The sequence below is a fragment of the Sminthopsis crassicaudata genome, chromosome 2 (assembly GCF_048593235.1).
Source record: "Sminthopsis crassicaudata isolate SCR6 chromosome 2, ASM4859323v1, whole genome shotgun sequence".
Lineage (NCBI taxonomy): Eukaryota > Metazoa > Chordata > Mammalia > Dasyuromorphia > Dasyuridae > Sminthopsis > Sminthopsis crassicaudata.
Window position 1 is genome coordinate 75761796 of NC_133618.1, and position 18232 is coordinate 75780027.

At 40.3% G+C, this 18232-nt stretch overlaps 1 pseudogene; it reads left to right on the forward strand.

Moving 5' to 3' along the window:
- The first annotated feature begins 1983 nt into the window (after window positions 1-1983).
- On the forward strand, window positions 1984-12095 carry LOC141552656 (vesicle transport through interaction with t-SNAREs homolog 1B pseudogene; annotated as a pseudogene).
- Window positions 12096-18232: the final 6137 nt, after the last annotated feature.

Sequence of the window (18232 nt, forward strand, 5' to 3'; positions counted from 1 at the left end):
CACAGAGAACAAAAGAACGACCCTACAAGGAAGGGAAAACAAAGATGGACACTCATGAATATAATTTCTTCTACTATTATATATTCTTTCTTGAACTGGAAACTTGTCATATATTTTGTATCTTCCCTGATGTTCTGCTGGACACATGACAATGCTGTTTTGTTTTGTTTTCCTTTTCTTTTTCTATTCTTTTTATAATAAAGAGAATTTAAAAAAAAAAACAGCTTGTTCACTAACTAGAGAAAAAGGAAGCATATGGTAGAAAAATTATGGAGGTAGAAACATGATTTAGCAATTGATTGGATCGGTGGGGTAGAGGTGAGTGAGGAGTCGAGATCACACGGAGGTTTCAAATCTGAATGTTATACATGTAAAATGTATGGGATTGCCTGTCATCGGGGGGAGGGAATAGAGGGAGGGGGGGATAATTTGGAAAAATGAATACAAGGGATAATATTATAAAAAATATATATATATATAATAAAAAATTATTAAGTAAAAAAAAAAAATTCAAGCCTCATGCAGCAGAATCAATAGGCCTGATTTAACCCAACCAGTAGTTAAATTAATAAAATTAATAGTAATCTATAAGATCAAAAAAAAAAATCTGAATGTTATGAGAAATGATGCTCTGGACAGAAATAGTTAAGCCTGGAAGAGGGGTGAGTGCGGGAGAAGATAATTAGTGAGAGGAGGAGAGCCAGGCACATCACCATGGCGACCGTTTCTATGGCGACCATCACCCTGGAGACCGTGCTAGTCCCATTCTAAGACGGTGGCCGCGGAGGATCGCATCGGTATTGTTCAGAGGAAGATGATTACTGTGATTGGCGGTTCGGGCCCTTTTAAGGGGCCTCGAGAGGTTCCACTCCCCCTCCTCCTCCCTGTCGTCATCCTCCTCCTTCGCCGCAGTCCCCCTCCCGGTAGCCGCAGCCTCGCCGCAGTCCTTGGGAGAGTGCACAGGTCCTGCGGCTGCTCCCGGGGCGCAGGTGCCTCTCCTCCCTCCTTGCTGCCGGGGTCCTCGCTCTGTCTTAGCTCCGCGGAGCGGTCGCTCGGTGCTCCCGACCGGGCCCCTCGAGGGCGGGCACCTGCAGAGCCGTAGCCGATGCCGCCGCCGCCCCCGCCTCCGCCGCGGTCCTGCTTCCCGGGCCCGGGCCCCCCGCTGCAGGGAGAGCCCTTTCGGGGCCGCCCCTCCGACCGCCTGCAGCTTTGGCCGGACCGCGCTGCTGTTGCTGCAGGAAAAGCCGAGCCTTGACCGTCTCATCGCACCCGGCCGTTCGCCTCGTGCCGGCGGCTGCGCCCCCTCCACCTCCACCTCCCGCTCCCCTCCCCCCGTGCAGCCGCCATCTTGACCTTGAACTGGACCGAGCTTTGGGAGTCGGCGGAACGTCCGCTCCCCGTCCCTGCGCTGCAGCTGCTGCCTCTGCCCGCCCCCGCCCGCCCAGCCCCCGCGATGGCTCCCGAAGACGGGCCCCCCGGCCACGGTGAGGTCCTGGGGCAGGTGCTCCCTGCTGCGAAGCCTTCCCAGGTGGGCCCGGGGGTGTTCCTAGTAACGGGCGGGGGCGCTGGGGGAGGTGTCGGAGACCCTGCCAAGCCAGCAGCTGCTACCACTGCCACCGGTGAGCTGCCACGTTACGGACCCCCGTGCCCTGCGCTGTGAGCCCCTCCCCTCTGCAGCCCAGGACCCCGCCCCGGGACTCGCGGACCCGTTTTTAGCCCCCTCCCAATGCTCCCGACCAGTCTCACCCCCACCCAAGGTCACAAGAACCCGTTTGCCATGGATGGACTTGAGATGCAGACCAGCAGCTCCTGTGCATTCTTCCAGCTTGACTCCTGCAGCCCCTCCCCGCTTCCAGCTCGTGACCGGGGACCCCGCCACGGGGGACCCTCTGATGCCCTGCCACCCGGTCCCCTCCCCTGGCTTGTGACTCTCTTGGATTTCCTGATCTGAACGTTCAGCCTGTGTTGTTTTCCCCTGTGCCGATGACGTATTGTCTTCTTCGCCGTCATCCCTTCATGTTCTTCTTGCTCTATGGACTGCACAGAAACCTCATCCTCAAGACCATGGACCTCTTCGGTGACCACAAATGGAACATCCTCTGTGCCCCCGATGGCGTGAGCCCGGTGGAGGGAAGGGTTGTCGGTGGGCTTTGACTCCACCTCAGAAGGACTTCAGGGGGACTCTTGTCGATTCATTCTTCCTCAGTCTTGAGGGCTTCCCTAATCTGTGTTATTGTGATTATCTCCCCCCATCCCCTCATTTAATACAATTTGTCAAGTATTTATTAAGTGCATACTATGTGCTTGGCGCTGGGTACATAAAAGCAAAACTGAAGCATCCCCTTCCCTAGAGGAACGGGGTTTATATTGTTTTCTCACTCTCCTGTACATGTGGAGAGAACCTGTAGGCAAGGTTCATTAACCCGGGGCTGGAGAGAACCTTACAGGGCATCTAGTCCAGACTTCCAGTTTGACAGGGGAAGGCTGAGGTCCCGAACAGATAAGGGGATTGCCCAAAGTCTTGCAGATAGTAAATGACTGACATAGATGGAATTTGAATGCAAATCCTCTGGCTGCTGCAAGTCCACTGCACCACACTGGAGGAAGTGGGAGGGGATGGGGGTGGAGGTGCTGTCTGTGTCTGTCTCTCTGTGAGCGTGAGTGTGTGAGTGATTGTGTGTGTTCATTATCCTCGGTCCTTCCGTGATAAATGCCACACCCTGGAAATCCCAACACCCATCCTTCCTCCCCACCCCCTTCACCAATCCCATTCCTGTGAGATGTGTATATTTATTCCATATTTATATAGAGAGAAACTCCTTATTTTGGAGAGTGGGGAGCAGTTACAGAGCTCCTCAGGACTTGCTGCTAATGATATTTCATTGTGGGAGATGTCTTTATTACTATCCAAAATTTCCTTGAGGAAGGCAAAAGAGTTGAACCCAAACATTTGGGCTGGGTCAGAGGCAGGAGGAGGCAAGGTGTGGAAGCAAATGTACTTGTCCGTACAAATTTCCTACTAATTAGAATGGCTTCAAACTGGAATAGATTGAGAAGTTGATAGGTTCCCCCTCCTTTCAGGACTTCCACCAAAGGTTGAATTACCACTTACTGGGTATGGTGTGGATGGAATACTTGTTCAGGGTATGGATTGTACTGGATGTTCTTGAGGTCTCTTTGAACTGTAAGATTCTGTGATTCTGTACTTCATAATTATATACAAAGTGCGTCATACAGAGCCCGGGGAGATATTCTTTACCTGCTTATTCAACTATGTGGGGATCTGCTTCTGGCCATATGTGACTCTTCAATGAGGGGTTTGTACAATAGATGGCTCCACTTAATATGTATCTCCCACGATGACTTTTTTATTTTCTTATATTCCTAGCACTTAGCAGAGTGCCTGGCACATAGTGAGTACTTAATAAATTCTTGTTCATTTTTTTTTAAGACTCCTAATTGTCTCCTGAGCCAAAAGAGCTCATTAGACGCAGATAGACAAAAAGGGCTTTCTTCCTCTCCAGCTGTGAACCATGTAATAGACTGGTTCCAGCTGGGTCCCCAGTGTTGGGTGGGAGAAGGGACAATTTCCCAATCTCCCACCTGGCCTCCATGCAGCCATCAGAATGTGGCTGCCCCTGTCTTTTGTGTTTGTTCTTATCTAGTTTTAGGGGAACAATTAATCCTGTAGTGCATGTGTATAGTTCTAGCAGTATAAATTTTAGGCCTTGTGAATTTTAGGTCTGAAGATGCCTAGCTTCTGCATTGCACAGCATGGCTACCAAACAAGAAGATTGACCCATGCTACCAGCAAAGGAATGCCTAGAGTGGATGAACTGTGCAAGGCCAAGATAACATCAATTTGTATTCTTGAAAAATTGCTTTATGTTCTGATATTTAAATATTAGCCTCCCAACTTACTGTAACTGTAGTTATAAGTAAAATTACTGAATCCTATTAAACTTGTTAATTCTGTTGTGTGCTGATTCTTTCATGTTTAGCATTTCTGTATAGGAATAAACTAGTTCTATAACAAGGGTGGGGTTGGGATAACAATAATAATAAACAATAAACTTAATAAATAGCAAACTTATGTAAGTAAATATAATTAAACATCAAATTAAATAATTGTTAATTAAGTTTAATGCAAATAAAACATTAATTAAACACATAAACAATCATTAAGCACTTTTTTTTTTTTTTTTTTTTTTTTTTTTTTTGCTGAGCATTGCTAGTCCTGTTGGATACAAGAAAAGACAGAATTTTTCTGCTCTCAAGAAGCTTGGAGTTTAATTGGGGGAGAGAGTACGCAAATAAATATAGGCAGACAAACAAAATATAGATAGGGCAAATTGTAGGTAATCTTAGAGGGAAGACAGTAGCATTAAGGGAAACCAGAAAAGATATGAAGAAAGTTGGACTTTTAACTAAGATTTCAAGGAAGCCAGGAGGCAAAAATGAGAGCAACTATAGTCATTATCTAATGAAAATGTCCAGTGTAGGAAGTTCTTGTAGGAGGAATAGAAAGGATAATGTCACAAGATTACTGATGTTATGGAAGGAAGTAAAGTTTAAGAAGACTGAAAAAGTAGAAAGGAACCAAGTTGTGAAGGATTTTGAATGCCAGAGGATTTACTTCTGATCTAGATGGTGGTAGAGAGCCACTGAAGTTTATTAGTGGGGAAATACCCCCACACACACACAGCAGGGAGACCAGCAAGCTATTATAATTCATGTATGAGATATAAGGGCCTGGATGGGGTGATAGTACTATATATACTGGAGATGTTATGAACATAAAAATGAAAAGACAGCAATTGTTTGATGGGCCATGAAAATGAGGAATCAAGGATGACTCGGATTGCAAGTCAGGATGATAGGGAGCGTGGTGATACCCTTGACAGAAACATGAAAGCAATGAGGAAGGGAGGGTTTGGAGGGGAAAATAATGAGGTAACTTTCAAGTATGTTGAGTTTGTTAATTAAAATTCATCCAGATCAAGACGTCTAATAGGCATCTGAATCTGAAACTAGAGAACAGGAGAAAGGCTATGGTTAAAAAAGTAGGTCTGAGAATCATCTGTGTAAAAAGAAAATTGAGTACATTGGAACTGATCAGATCACTAAGTGAAATAATTAAAAAGTGCCCAGGAAATAGCCCTGGTGAATACCTATAATTAGTGGTTGAGATCTCGGTGAAGATCCAACAAGAGAGATCAAAGAATGATCAAAATTAGCAGAGAGGTAAAGAAAAATGATAACTGAAAAAAGACTGTGAACTCATTGGTAACTCAAGAGAAAGCAATCTCAGCTGAAACTATAGGTTAAGAAGACAATGAGGGGGAGAAAAGGAGGTATGTACCATAGGTGGCCTTCTCAAGTTTAGCCACAAAAGAGAGGAAAGACAGAATTATAGATTGCAGGGAAGGATAGATCAAGTAAAGAATTGAGAATTGAAGAGACGTGGACATATTTTTAGGAGTAGGGAAGCAACTGATAGGGAGTAAATGACTATTTGTGAGAATCTAGGGATGGTAGAGGGAGTAGATGAGATAGAATGGAATCATTTTGCATATAGGCTTTGCCTTGCAAGGAAAAAGACCATTTCTTCATGCTAAATGGGGAAAGAAAGGATAATGTGAGATGAGAGAAGAGGGAGTTCTCAGTGAATGTCTTCATTTTTTTTCATTGAAATATGAGATAAACATATGAAAAAATGCTCTAAATCATTATTGATCGGAGAAATGAAAATTAAGGTAACTTTGAGATACCAGTACACACTTCTCAGACTGGGTAGGATGACAGGAAAAGACAAGGATGAATGTTGGAGGGGATATGGAAAAATTGGGACACTGATATATTGTTGGTGGAATTGTGAACGAATACAGCCATTCTGGAAAGAAATTTGGAACTATTATCAAACTGTGAATACCCTTTGATCCAGCATTTATATCCCAGAGAGACCTTAAAGGAGGGAAAGGGACCCACATATGCAAAAATGTTTGTGGCAGCCCTTTTTGTAGTGGCTAGAAACTAGAAATTGAATGGATGCCCATTAGTTTGAGAATGGATGATTAAGTTATGGTAAATTTATGTTGTAGAATATTATTGTTCTGTAAGAAATGACCAGCAGGGTGATTTCAGAGAGGTCTGGAGAGACTTACAGGAACTGATGCTGAGTGAAGTGAGCAAAACCAGGAGATCATTGTACGATGATTAATTCTAATGGATGTGGCTCTCTTCAACAATGAGACAATTCAGACCAATTCCAAGGGTCTTGTGATGAAGAGAGCTATCTACACCCAGAGAAAGGATTGTGGGAATGGAATGTGAACCACACATAGCATTTTCACTCTTTTTTGTTGTTGTTTGCTTGCATCTTATTTTCTTTCTCATTTTTTTCTGGTTTGATTTGATTTTTTGTGCAGCAAGATAATTGTATAAATATGTATGCATATATTGAATTTAATATATACTTCTACCATGTTTAACAAATGTTGGACTACATCCAGGGGAGGGAGTAAAGGAAGGGGGAGTAATTGGAACACAAAGTCTTGCAAGGATTAATGTCAAATTCATGCATATGTTTTGAAAAAATAAAAAGCTTTAATTTAAAAAAGAAATATGAGATAAAGTCTTTAGTGGAGAATAAGGGGAAGAGAACTTTAGGAAGCTTGAGGAGGAAATAAAAGATTTGGAAAAGCCACTATAATGAATGAGATAGTGAATGGATAAGAGAGGTGTAAAAGAATTATCTTGCTGCAGTTAAGGGGTCTACTTAGAATCATGTCACATAAATTTGTAATGGAACCAGTTAGCAAAGTTTTGTTATTTTCTTCTATTTCATTCACTAGCATATGAGAAGAAGTAAGTATGAAGTACTTACTTCATACTTCAAGAAGTAAGATGGTGGAAGAAATCTAAAGCTGTGGTTTGGCAAAGGAAAATCTTCTACAGGACAAGGAGGCAAGGGACAAGAGAAGAGGACAATTTTGAAGTTGGTTGGGAAAGGAAAGGGAATCTAACCAACTAGGAGTGAGGGCCTGGGGAAAAAAATTGAGGGTTGGAAGGATTAAGGCCAGATCCAGGGAGAAAGGATAGGATTTGGAGTTGGGAGGAAGATATAGAGGTAGAATGACAATAGATTGTGAATAAATAAAGAAATTTCAGAGTTCATAATCATTGAACGCCCGGTTATCTAAAATTGCAATTTATATGTCATCTTCAACTCCTACATCTGTCTCTGGCTGGCTGGCTGGCTAGCTCTCTCTGGCTCTCTCTGGCTCTCTCTGGCTCTCTCACCCTCTGTCCATCTCTGCCCACTGGTCCTACCTTTCATTTGTGTCCTCTGAAATCCTTGTCATTATTAACAAATTGACATTTCAATTAGAACTCTTCCTCTCATGTCATTTCCCTTTTCTTACATATAGAAAAAAATGGCTTTCCTTTAAATCAACATCTCCATTAATGAATATGCCTCTTCCCAAGCCTCTTGATACACTGGGCCAGGAATAAATACTCATAGTTCTATCTCGGACCTAAAGCTGCTAATGTAATAAGAGGAAGTATAAGGCAGTGGAAAGGTCACTGAAATTGGAATCATGGGATGATAAGCTTGAGTTCTGGCTCCTGGAATTATGTGACTTGGGGCAGACAACTTCCCCTTTCTGAGTCTGTTTCCCAATATACATTATGAAGATAAACATACCCACGCTACCCATATGCCAGGTCATTATAAATTGTATTGTGCCTCAGAAATAGCAACAATTACATATAACAAATGTGTTCTGCTCCTCTCTCACAGAGCCAGGCAAAGCTCCAGGATACCCTGAGGGAATTGAAAATTATTTTTCCTCTAATTCATCCTCTCCATTTGTTGGGGGGAAGGGGTGTGCTCTGCTGGTTCCATTTAACCCATTAATATCAGGTACACAGGAATTTTTACTTCATAGATATAGTGACAACAAACACACAAACATTTCTTCCCAGCAATTCTGGGGCATATTCTCCCCTATACCATCTATGTTTCTGGAGAAGGAGGTTTGAAATTTAGCTCAGTTTCTATGCAATGCTGATTCTACTAAGTTCATGTCCAGATATGACAGGACAGCCAAGTGACTCTTATACTGACTTGGATACCAGAAGTTCATTCCCTAAATTCAATCTTTGAATCCCCCCAAATTCTTATGTTCCATTAACTGTAAAAACCCAGCCTGGATCCTGATTCTTGAATTATTATGGCTTATTCTCTCAACTTTGAGTGAGAGTCAGTAAGGTTCCCCAAAGCAAATGGAAAAAGGAAACTAGCTGAAGCTGACAGGTCTGTTTGAATGCCAGAGAACTTCCTCGATAGCATGTGGTTGGCCAGCTCAAGCCATTTACAGGATACCTATATATGATCCATAGTTTGTCTCCAAGGCAGCTCTCTTGCAGGCCATCCTGATTCTCCCAGAAGCAGACCTCCCAGGTTCTCCAGATAGAGGGATACTTTCTGAGGTGTACTGCACATAATCTAGATGTCCTGATATGCGTTATTATTAAAACCAGGTAGCATATCACACATTGAGGACCTTATCCGAAATAAAACTAAAATGATTATTTATGGTCTTTAAATCTACCTAATTCAGTCCAAGAAATAAGTCTGCTTCAAGCTCTATCCCACATCCAGCAGAGGGCAGCAATATACCACACACCATCAGCACTCTCCTATCAGGTCCATAAAATCTGGGGTCTCATAGATACGCATGGATGCTCTTTCTACCAATAGATATCATAATCTGATCCTTCTTTCTTATCTTTTTGCGATGCAATTCAATACATTTATCTTTCACAGAAGATAATAAAAATAGTAACAGTAGTTGACATTTCTACAGTGCCTTAAAATTTGATCTTGCAATCATGTGAGATAAAGGTTAATATTATCTCCATTTTAGAGATGGGTAAACTGAAGCAGAGAGAAGTTATCACAAATCCATGATCCTTTAACCAGAAGGGAGACTTGTCCTGAAGGTCTTTCTATTTCCTTTAAAATTGTTTGAATACCAGTATGTCACCAGGACTAGCCTACATGATTATTTTCCAGTAAAAAACCTCAATAGTTTTTTTGTTTTTGTTTTTCTGAGGCTGGGGTTAAGTGACTTGCCCAGGGTCACACAGCTAGGAAGTATTAAGTGTCTGAGACCATATTTGAACTCGGGTCCTCCTGAATTCAGGGCTGGTGCTCTATCCACTGCACCACCTAGCTGCCCCCTCAATAGTTGTTTTTTTGTTTTTGTTTTTGTTTTTTTTTTTAGGAAAAAACAGTTATGGAATAAAACAAGCATTCCACAAATGATTGTATATGAAATTGTAAATCTATTATACTCAACTTGCTATTCCTTTCAAATTATTATGTATGCTTTTCTTCTTTTCCCCATAACCCCCCAGAGATGGTTATCATTAGATATAACTAGATATAGGTAAATAGACAGAGACATACATTTACACACATAACACATACATATGTGTATGTGTATATATATATATGTGTGTGTGTATGTATATGTATATATATATATAATTATTCTATACATATTTATTTGTTCTTTCAATGGATATAGAAAGCATCTTTAAATATTCTTTATAAAAGTAAATTTGAATATATATAACAGTCAAAATAATTTTTTCACTTAGAGTTGTTCTCAATGATGTCTTTAATGACACATCTTATACATAAGTCATAATTGATAATTTGCTGTACCCAACTTATATTCACCATGTTTTTGTTTTTTTTTTTTACATTGCCCTTTGGGTTACTAACACTATTGAGTTTTCTGAGAATATAATATACCATGATTAACAGCTATATAGAATCACTAGACAAAATATTCATATTAAATTGATGCTTTTTTAAAAATAGAAATTCATCCATCATATCTGTAATTAAATATTAATCCTTGAAGATGTAGTTCATGCAGACTTTGTTATTGGACTAAATTCTGCCTAATCATCTCATTTATTTTATAAGATCACAGGGTCATAGAGTGCTAAATGGGACCTTAAAAGTTTAGGCCAACCTCCTCATTTCACAAGAAAGTGGAACTCCAATAAAAAGAGTTCAATTGGTTTATCCAAAGTCCTGCAGATAGTAAATAGGGAAGTCTTCTGACTCCAAACCCAGCATTCTTTCTACTATTCCATACTTATTGCGATGATTCTATCCTTCCCATTCAACAACATCCTGTAAAGAAAAAAGACATCCAGAAGACTTTTTATTGTCTTCAGTTATCATCATCTCACTTTATTCTGAGTAGTGATCCTATCCTCTATTTCATCCTCCTTTTGGTCCCAACATAGTGTTGGGTTTTTTTGTTTGTTTGTTTGTTTAAAGAAAGAGACAAAGGGACCGAGGGTGGGGATGGAGGGAGGGAAGAAGGAAGGAAGGAAGGAAGGAAGGAAGGAAGGAAGGAAGGAAGGAAGGAAGGAAGGAAGGAAGGAAGGAAGGAAGGAAGGAAGGAAGGAAGGAAGGAAGGAAGGAAGGAAGGAAGGAAGGAAGGAAGGAAGGAAGGAAGGGAGGAAGGGAGGAAGGGAGGAAGGGAGGAAGGGAGGGAGGGAGGGAGGGAGGGAGGGAGGGAGGAAGTCTGTTCTTTCCATTAATCTGTTAAAAATCTTTTAGATTTTAGTAAAGTTGAAAGTATTAGGAGCTTAAAAATCAACCTCAGACACTGACTTGTCTCAGTTTTTTCATCAGTAAAATGAACTAGAGAAAGAAAGGACAAACCACTCCAGGATATCTGCCAAGAAAATCCCAAATGAAGTCAGGAAGAGTCAAAACACGACAGAACAACAAACAAAACAAAACAAACAAACAAAAAAATAAAATGACTGGACAGTGATAACGAGGGCAAAAAGCAGAGACTAAGAGGTTAGTTTTTTTAGAATTTATTTTATTCTGTGCTTAAGAAATAAAACAAGTACCATAGTAGAATAAAAAAAAAAGTTTGCTCATTAAACTGCGAATCTATTATGTACAACTCGCTATTCTTTTAAAATATGTAATAAAATTATGATGTCACTTTCTTTTTTCCTCTTTTTTTTTCTTCTCTTCCTCTCCCCTCTTCCCAAAGATGGCTACCACTAGACACAAATATGGACAAATGTATATGTATGTATAATGCTTATATGTATACACACGTGTGTGCATATAAATGTAAATCTCAATCTATGCAAACTTCTATTTGTCAGTTCTTTCTGTAGATGTGGCAAAATTTGCCCGAAATAAGAGCAAAATGAGCAGAACAGGAGAACGTTGTGCAAGGTAACAGCAATCTTGTTTGAAGAACAACTTTGCGGGGCGGTAGGGGCACTGGCCCAGAGCAATGGGTTCGAGATTCGCGGGTTGACCCCGAAGGTGAGCTGGAAGCTGCCTCGTGGGCCCGGAACCCCGGCCCTGCAGGTGTGGGGAAAGCTCGCCCTAAGCCGGGGCAGGCCATGTCCTCAGGGCCTTGAGAGAAAATGGTCGAGATCTTCCGCAGGCTCTAAGATGACCTTCGAGGGGTCCCCGACAAGCTCCTGGGAACCGGGAGGACGGAGGAGAAAAAGAAGTTAATCAGAGACTTTGATAAGAAGCAGCAGGAAGCTCATGAGAGGGAGATGGGAGAGGGGCTGCGCTATGTGCCCCCTGTGTTTTCGCAGCCCCATGATGGCCAGCTTCGAAGCTCTGAGACACCTGGCCAAGCTTCGTATGGAGGTGAGGAGCACTGGAGGCGTCCTGGAGGCGGAGGAGACAGCAGATATGGCACGTAAGCCATAGAGAATAATCAAAGAAAGGGCATTATTTCTACTAGACACCGAGAGCCTGAATCGAGCCGCTCAGAGCACTGAACGCCTCCACCTGATTGTCACTGGTTCGAAAATCACCGAAGAACTTGGAGGACCAAAGAGACCAGCTGGAGCACACAAAGAACCAACAAATGAAAACTTAAGCTAAAGTCGAAAGATCTTGCGTTCGATATCTAGTAAAAGTGGCAACCAATAAACTGCTGCTTTCTGTAGTTATCCATCCGGAGCTGGCCATTTGGGGAGGACCAATCTATTACAAGTTCTTTGAAAAATAAGGAAAATCCCTGGCTCCTCTTTATCCTTCTTGTGGATCTCTAAATCAAAGAGCTGAAGGACCAACTTTACTGCTAGCAACTAGCAGTTTAAACACTCAGACTGGCTGTGTAGGAAAGAAGAAAAATGATGATTGGAAAAGGGAAGTAAAGTTAACAAGGCTGAGATGCTAAATCAAGGTAGCAAATGCTGTGTTTATTCATTGTTTAAATTTATAAAGTAATCTAACACATTAACTCATAATAAACTAAATAAAAGCAATTACAGAATACAGTAATATTAGTCACAAAAAAAAAAGGGGGGGAACATCTTGATTCAAATCCAGCCTCAGACACTTAATGGGTATGTGACTCCAGGCAAAAAGTCATTCAACCCACTTTCCTCCAAACAATAACTTTGAATCTATGAGATTTAAAGGTGAGGATTAAGTGGGATTGAAGCATTGCACCACTGTTGGGGATCTGAGAAGTCTATGAAAAGACTCTCCCCCTCTTCTACTTCGAAGTATTGAAGGCTTCAATACCTTTGCCCTAGCCACTCATTTGCATATCAGAGAGAAAGGTTTGGCTATGTACTGGCAAGTCACCATAAATTATATCGTGGTCTCTCATCTCAGAAGCCCAGTTCTGAACCAGAAAGAATTATCCAAAAGGAGAGTACCTACACTTCTCCTGCTTGCTAAGAAGGACGCTTATATGGGTGTTCAGGAAGGACAAGGCCCTCTAAATGAGGGCTTGCCAAGCTCTTTTCAGGGCTGTTCATTTATCTTTGGTGTCCACCATTCACCTAATTTTCACCTGTGGCTCTTAGAAGTCAGAAGCCACACCCCATAAAATCTTCTTAACAGACAGGTTAGACCAGGTTGAGGATAACCAACAGTGAGTTAGAGGGGTGACTACCCTAAGTATGTGAAGACTTCCCTGGGAAGAATGGGCACATGAGAACAATTTGTTTCAGCAGTCATGAAAGTGGCAAAGTAGGTGCTTGGGAGCTTTGGGACATCAGGGTCATCCATTGAATCCCCAGCCATCAGCAGTCTCTTACTTTTGTCTAGGAGAATGAGGCTGATGACTTCATATAACTCCAATTTAGACAGCACTCTTGTGTTGTCATTGGTCCTCTGAAAACAAAAGACAAACAACAAGAATAGGAGAGGACAATCTTCATAACTGAAGTACTCAAGGCTTCAGGGAGAAAAAACTAAGTTGTTTCTGCCAATCCCAATCTCTGCCCTTTCTAAAGGTATACCGAGCACATCCCCACTCCCACCCATCTCCACACCCTACCACACCCCCATCCCTGATGGAAGAGCATAGCTGCTGAGATATATTGTTTCCTTGATTAAATGTTAGCTCCTTGAAGGAAGAAATTGTTTCACTGTTGTCATTTTTGTGACTTTATCAGGAGTGCATCACAGTGAGTGGTGCATTAATAGATGCTATTTATTAATCAATGCCTTTTCTAAAGAAGACAGTAGCATCCTATATTAAAGGGCCCAATATCATTATTAATAAATGCTAATTTATTCAAGCTTATTGACTGTTGCCAAGAATTAAGAATATTTCATACAGGAGTAAAATCTTAGACACTAGCTCTGAGCAAGAGCCAAAAACACATTCTTTATTCAAGAGTATTCTTGGATTGCTCATCCTCCTTCAATAAACTGAGATGAGGCAAAAGAATTGAAACTAAATGTAAGTTTAGTTAAACCCCTAAGGACCTGAACATCAGGTATTTACTGACCCAGATACATGACCTTATCTCCATTCTAGTCCCTGAGATAGAACAAATTGATGCCATCCTTCATCATCACTATGACATAGAGGGTGAACACCCCAATCAAATGATACTTCCCTATCCTTTGGCTACCAAACTTCCACATCTTACTCACCTAATTAGTGTAACAGAGTCTCTTAGCTGCCTACTGACTGCCTCCTTCCCCTGTTACTATTCCCTCATTTCTCTTCTCCATCCTCTTCAGCCCTATCCTTTCTATCCCCATCTTGATCTAACCTGTTTTCTATTGTTTATGCTAGAGCCCCATTGTAAAACTTCCCTTTATAGTAGTCCTCTTCCTCCCATAATCCTTCCAATCTCTTCTACTCATAGAACCTCCCCCACTCACACAGAAAACACTATATTCCTGGCCATTGTCTCTTCTTCTAACTATACTTTGTCTCATGCCATCAATAAACAAGACCAAGAAGATTAGATAAAGGCTTTATTCCTCAGCATCATTTACATCCTTTGAGATTTGTTCCATTGTTCTATAATAATAAAAATAATAATGACTAAAATTTACATAGTACTTAGTATGTGCTAAACATTATGCTAAGTGTTTTGCCAGTGTTATCTCATTTTATCCTTACAACAACCTTGGGAAGTAGATGATATTTTCACCCCCAATTTTCTTTTTTTTTAATACTTTATTTTTTATTAATTTTATAATTATAACCTTTTTTGCCAGTAAATATGCATGGGTAATTTTTTACAACATTATCCCTTGCACTCACTTCTGTTCCAAATTTTCCTGTCCTTCCCTTCACCCCCTCCCCTAGATGGCAGGCAGTCTCATACATGTTAAATGTGTTATAGTATATCCTAGTTATAATTTATGTGTGCAGAACCGAATTTCTTGTTGCACAGGAAGAATTGGATTCAGAAGATAAAATAACCTGGGAAGAAAAACAAAAATGCAAACAGTTTACACTCATTTCCCAGTGTTCCTTCTCTGGGTGTAGCTGATTCTGTCCATCATTGATCAATTGGAACTGAATTAGATCTTCTCTTTGTCAAAGAGATCCACTTCCATCAGAATACATCCTCGTACAGTATCGTTGTTGAAGCGTATAATGATCTCCTGGTTCTGCTCATTTCACTCAGCATCAGTTGATGTAAGTCTCTCCAAGCCTCTCTGTATTCCTCCTGCTGGTCATTTCTTACAGAACAATAATATTCTATAGCCTTCATATACCATAATTTACCCAACCATTCTCCAATTGATAGGCATCCATTCATTTTCTAGTGTCTAGCCACTACAAAAAGAGCTGCCACAAACATTTTGGCACATACAGGTCCCTTTCCCTTCTTTAGTATTTCTTTGGGATTTAAGCCCAGGAGTACCACTGCTGGATCAAAGGGTATGCACAGTTTGATAACTTTTTGGGCATAATTCCAGATTGCTCTCCAGAATGGCTGGATTCTTTCACAATTCCACCAACAATGCATCAGTGTCCCAGTTTTCCCACAACCCCTTCAACATTCATCATTATTTGTTCCTGTCATCTTAGCCAATCTGACAGGTGTGTAGTGGTATCTCAGAGTTGTCTTAATTTGCATTTCTCTGATCACTAGTGATTTGGAACACTTTCATATGAGTGGAAATAGTTTCAATTTCATCATCTGAAAATTGTCTGTTCATATCCTTTGATCATTTATCAATTGGAGAATGGTTTGATTTCTTATAAATTAGAGTCAGTTCTCTGTATATTTTGGAAATTAGGCCTTTATCAGAACCTTTAACTGTATAAATATTTTCCCAGTTTGTTACTTCCCTTCTATTTGTGTTTGCATTAGTTTTGTTTGTACAAAAGCTTTTTAATTTGATGTAATCAAAATTTTCCAAATTGTACCATTGTACAAATACTAAATGTACACTTTCAAAAAGATTATTTTATGGAGAACTCACACATGGCAAATACTCACAAGGTGGTCAGAAAAAAAGCAATAGAAGGATCTTCTCAAGGTCCCTCTTAAGAACTTTAGAGTTGATTGTATGACATAGGAGACACTAGCACAGGACTACCCAGCATGGTGTGCCCTCATCAGAGAAGGTTATGTTCTATGAACAAATCAGAATTGAATTAACTCAAAAGAAACATGAGACGCAAAGTTAGAGAATCCACCCCAAATGTTCATAGGGACTATTTGTGACTGACCTGTGGCAGAGCACTCCAAGCTCCTTTTGGTCTGATGGGCCACAGTTGGACACATTATGACTTGACTCTAACTTAGTGATATCATTTTGGTCCTCTTCCAGAATAAAGAACAACAACCAACCAACCTCTATTGTCTTATCTCCTATTCACTTCTCAACCACTTGCAATTCTGTTGACAATCCTACCCCTTAATTGATACTCTCCCTAGTCCCTCACATTTCTTAAGGTAAAGAAGGAACATTCTTCATCTTTTCTCCAGAACAAGACTGATCATTAAAATCTCTGAAGAGCTAAGTAAATCCGATGATTTTTTTCTCAATCCTCATGACTTCTCTATAGATTTTGACTTGATTGTTTCTTCCTCCTGGATATTATTTTCTCCATTGGTTTTCTTAACAAAGGTCTCTCCTGGTTCTCTTCCTACATATCTCACCACTTCTGCTAAATCATATCATAAACTGCTTCCTAATCATGGACCTCTTCCAAGGCTTTGTCTTAAAGTTTTTGCTCTTTTCTCTCTACATACTCCCTATTTTGATGATTTCATCAGCACATTATTGATCTAATGGGATTAATTATAATAATATCATGATGATCGGAAACTGAGTCTCAGAGTGATTTGCCTTGTTTGAGGCATAAATTGAACTTAGCTCTTCCTGATTTTAAGTCCAGTACACTATCCAGGATGTCACCCAGCAACCTCTGTTATCATGTCTATGTAGATTGGGATATGAGATTAAAGATTTAGTACTGAAAGGGATCTTAAAGATTTTCATTTAACAGATGAGGAAATTGAGGTCAACAGAGGTGAAGTGATTTGTCTAAGATTGTATAGATAATAAAAGAAAAAGCCACTACTCTAAGTCCTTTAATTCCAAATTTAATGCTCTTTTTCTAGTCCTAGTATCTTGTGAGTTTTAATCAGGATATTTCTTACCATATGTCTCTACATAGATATCTAAAATTCATCATGTTCAAAATATACCTCATTTTTTCCCTTTAAACTCACACCTTCAAACTTCCCTACTTCTGTTGAGATTACCATCATCTATCAAGTCACCCAAGTACTTAACCTCAAAGTCATCCTAACTTATTCCTTCTCATCAATCCCCATCTCCAGTCAATTGTCAGTTGTGTCGATCATACTCCTATAATACCTCACATCTGTCCCTTTCTTTGTAATCACATAGCTGTAGTTCTAGTTTGGACTTTTTCCAGCTCTCCACTGGATTGTTACAATGATTTCCCAGCTTCCTTTACCTCCTTCCCTTTCCCCTCTTCCTATTCTTCTTCTCCTTCTAGTCCTCTTCCTCTTTCTCCTCTTCCTCCCTCTTCTACATTTCAACAAAAGGGTGTTCCACCTCAACTTCCAGTCTCTCACTTCTCCAATCTATTCTCCATTAACAACCAAAATAATCTTAAAGTGTATATTATCTTCCTGCCTCAAGAATTCTTAGTGGCTTCTTATTACTTTTAGGGAAAAAGGCAAGTTCTTCAGCTTGACATTTAAAGCCTTTTACCATCTAGTTTCATCCTATTAAAAACATATCATTTAATTGATGCCTTTTAAAAAAAAGCCAACAATAACACATATAGTCATTTCCAGATATATCTCATTCTAGCAACTCTTAAACCTTTCTTTGGGTAACAGAGAATAATCACAAAGCAAAACCAATTAACACAGTTACAATGTCTAATAATTTGTGCAACATCTTTCTGCTTTTTTAGTGCCCTACTTCTACAAGGAAAAAAAGAAGATATATTTCTGTGTCTTCTCCAGACTGATCATTAAAATTACATAGCATTGAGCTTCACTTTAGTGTTATTTTGATTTCTATTGTAATAGTCATTTTCAGCCAGTCAACAGATATTTATTAAATACCTAGTCTATGTTAAGTGCTGGGGATACAAAGAAAGAAAAAAGAAAAGTCATTTCTCTCAAGAAGGTCATAGTACAATGGGAGACAACATATGAATAGCTATATACAAACAGGATGAATTCAAGATAATCAATAGATGGAAAATACTGTCTCCCCACTCTCAGTTATCTTTAATCTCTCCCTATCTACTGACTGCTTCCCTGCTGCTTAAAAATATGTCCACATCTTCCTATCTTCATAAAACCCTCATTTGATTTATCCTCCCCTGCTGACAATCCCTCCATATCTCTCAGCCTTTTGTAGCTGTTTCTTTAGGAAATT